The sequence below is a fragment of the Ailuropoda melanoleuca genome, chromosome X (genome assembly GCF_002007445.2).
Source record: "Ailuropoda melanoleuca isolate Jingjing chromosome X, ASM200744v2, whole genome shotgun sequence".
In the NCBI taxonomy this organism is placed as follows: Eukaryota; Metazoa; Chordata; class Mammalia; order Carnivora; family Ursidae; genus Ailuropoda; species Ailuropoda melanoleuca.
Window position 1 is genome coordinate 32,082,728 of NC_048238.1, and position 3,697 is coordinate 32,086,424.

The 3,697-nt window shown below is 38.6% G+C and overlaps 1 long non-coding RNA gene across 1 annotated transcript in view; it reads right to left on the minus strand.

The window, feature by feature from the left end:
- Window positions 1–1,481: 1,481 nt before the first annotated feature.
- LOC117797442 overlaps window positions 1,482–3,697 on the minus strand; it is an 11,937-nt gene continuing 9,721 nt past the window's right edge. Inside the window, exon 3 of the long non-coding RNA XR_004622417.1 lies at window positions 1,482–1,590. This is a non-coding gene — a long non-coding RNA (uncharacterized LOC117797442). The remainder of the gene's footprint in view (window positions 1,591–3,697) is intronic.

The following is a 3,697-nucleotide window of genomic DNA, read 5'->3' on the forward strand; positions in this document are numbered from 1 at the left end:
CCCCTAAGAGGTGGGAAAGAAAGGATGAAGTGCTAACCCTGGTCCCACCATCATCTGGATGTTTGGACCTGAATTGGAGAGGGATAGGTGGATTGGGAGGGGAGAATGGGCACGAGGGCTACTGATAACACAATGACTAAAATTGATTAATCACTTCAGCACAGAGGTTCTCCAACTTTGCTGCACATTAGATCCACCTGTGGAGTGTTTAGAACTCTCAATATCCAGTCCACATTCCAGACCAAATACATCAGTCTCTGGGGCAGGACCTAGACATCCCAGGCATGAAAACCAGTTCAAGTACCCTGCTACTCAAAGTGTGGTCCTCTAGCCAGCAGGTCAGTGTCATCAGAGAGCTTGTTCGAACAGAGCTGTGCCCATTGCACAGTCAGCACTTGTAACAAAGACCATATAGCCTGCAAAGCCTCAAACATTCACAGGAAATCTTTAGCAGCCCATGTTTTATAGTAACTTGCCACAGGCCCTGAAATTCATCTAAACCTGCCAAATATTTTAAATTTTTCACCTGCATTTATGCATCTATTGTCTTTTTTTGTTTTATTTTCTCTCACTTTCAGTAAATACCCTAGAATGCTTTGGATATATACAATATTTTATAATATTATAAAGATTGCAATTGTCCCCTACCAGACTGACATCTTTGTGTATTTTAGCAAGTCAACCTGTGGACTTTCTTTGTGTCTTCGGTTTTGCCAGTCCTTCAATGTGCCTTTGTTAATTGAGGGCCATCAGTCATCCTGCTTCTGGGAGCATCGGAGTGGAACAATGCCTGACTAGCCTTTTTGACTGATTCTCCATAATCACATATTCATCACAGAGGCTGTTTAAAGTATACTCATTTTTAAGTTATTGCAATCTAGTCCAATCATTTTTCTTACTGTGAGGCATTTAAATTTCATTAATATGCAGAACTACTGCCTTGCCTGAGGAGGAATAGACTCCTTCCCTTTAATCTATATTTCAGTGTTTATTTTTTGTAATATTGCTTTTGGTTTATAATTTATTATATATGATATTAACTATGCCACACACACCAAGGAGATTTAATCTCTTTTTTCCTGTGAGATAATTCTCTGTGCATAATTTTTTTTCTCCCAAAGTTGAATTCTTCTATAAAGTTTATGGAGAAATAAAAGTTCCGATTTAAAATATATTTTAGATCTATAAATTATAAGATGAACCTAAATTAAAACATTCTAGGAAAGGAGCATTCATGCCATTAGTGAATTTTTTGGCCAAAGAGCCATTCTTTCAACAAATTATATTGAATTCTGTGATGTGTTCTGCGCTATGCTTGGCACTAGGGATATAAGGTGACTAGGGCACAGTTCCTACACACAGTATGGTGGAAAAGACAGATACATAAGTAGATACCTCTATTCTATTTGTGTAACTTCTAAAAGAGGAGGAAACGCAAAGTGCTATGTGAGTGCAAGAGAGGAAAGTAGTCTAAATTTTACCTGAGACTTAGGAAGCATCCACTGTGGAGGTGACATTGAGTCTTGAAAGATGAATTGGAGTTCTTCAAGTAGAGAAGAGAAGAAAAGGTATTTTAGCTCTGTTTATTTGCTGCAAAGGAGCCAATAGAGAGAAAAAGTTAACAAATTTAGGAGTGTAAGGGGATACAGTTAATGAAAGAAGACCGGGAGGAGGGGAAGGGTGGTAGGTTTACTTTTTACAGGAGAACAATGGGTTTTTCTTTTAAGAAACTCTATAAAAACTCTCCTCTCAAAAGGAGACTTAGTAATTAACATCACCATTGGTCTTCATTCAGCACTTGTCCTGCTTAATCACTCTGTAGCAATTAGAAGTGTTGACTAGTCCTTCCTTTCTTGCTTTTCCTGTCTTTTCAAAATCTACCTAAGATATATCTGTAAAGAAATATACAGACCTGACCACTATTGGGGAGGAAAAATTTTCTTTCTACCCTTCTAAGTTTTGTGGCTGGTCAAACAATTAAAATGACATAAAACAGATTAACAGGAGAAATACAAATTTAATTTCATACATATGGGATTCCTAAAGATACAAGGCTCAGAATGCAGCCAGATAATTGAGGTTTGTATAAGATATAAGAAACAAAGGGGGTTAGGAGTCTAGAGATACAAAGAGGTAGAAGGCCATTCACAGCAAGGCAAAGGAGCTGTTTGGAAAACAAAGGTTACCCTGTTATTCACATAAATTTCTTAGTAGAAAGGTATTTCTAGGAATAGCTCTTTTCCTAGTATAAACAGGCAGTTGAGCAGGGAGGTAAAGAGTTTTTCCTGAATCTGCTGGGTTTTGACTGCCTTTAGTTCAAAATCATCCTTATGCCAAGGAGGCATATTTTGGGATGGCAGATTCTGCCCCTCTTCCCCACCCTTTTAGATTATGCTGTTGACCTTTTCAACTCTTATTTTACATATCTACTCCCCCTTGAGTTCAGCCACCTCCACAGCCACTGTTGGTATCTGTATCTGTGTCTCTCTCTTTCTCAGTCTCTCTCTCCTCCCAGATGCTTTTCTTGACTATGAGACTTGCACAATTATCTGTGAAACATCTCCCTATGGATATTCTCAGAAAACTCAGACTCAACAAGTCCCCAGATGAACTCATTGTCTCTTCCTCGAATGCTCCCTAGATTTGCTACACCTTCCCATAGTCTTACAAAATAAATTTCAGAGTTACTCTAGACTTCTGGCTCTTACTCAGTCTGGACATACTTGATCTCTCTCCTTTCCATGTGCTCCTCTCCTACCCAACAGCCCCCATCTTTTTCTTACCTAACAATTTTTCCCCACCTAACAATTTCTATAATCTCTGAACCTGTCAGAGTTCTTGGCAGCACATCATAAAATCTGACCCTGGCTAATGAAAAAAGATTTTTTTAGAAGGATATCTGGAACATATTGGGAAGACTATAGAACTTTGGCCAGAAAATTGGAAGCATCATAGTGTTAAAAAAAATTCAAATAAACTTGAAGATCTAATTGGCTTTATTAGATGATTCATGAATTTGGCAGCATCCCATCTTCAAGTTGAGGGAAGCTCCAAAGGGTTACAGAAAGGAAAAGGTTTTTTTGGTTTTTTTTTTAATGATTTTTTATTATATTATGTTAGTCACCATACAGTACATCCCGGATTCTGATGTAAAGTTCGATGCTTCATTAGTTGCGTATAACACCCAGTACCATGCAATACGTGCCCTCCTTACTACCCATCACCAGTCTATCCCATTCCCCCACCNTTCCCCCACCCCCTCCCCTCTGAAGTCCTCAGTTTGTTTCTCATAGTCCATAGTCTCTCATGTTTCATTCCCCCTTCTGATTACCCCCCTCTTTCTTTATCCCTTTCTTCCCCTACTGATCATAGAAAGGAAAAGGTTTTTAAAGACAAGACAAAGAAGTCATAAACAGAAAATGGAATATTTTGGGTGAGGTTAGCTTCCTTTGGGGACAAAAGAAAAGAGTCTTAGTAGGTCTATTACCTCATCTTCCTTTGGAAGATGGAGAGGGCCCATGTAAAAGATTACCATATTGGTACTGACCAGGAAATTTTTTTTAAATGACTTTTTATTATATTATCTTAGTCACCATACAGTACATCCCCGGATTCCGATGTAAAGTTCGATGCTCCATTAGTTGCGTATAACACAGTGCACCATGCAATACGTGCCCTCCTTACTACCCATCACCAG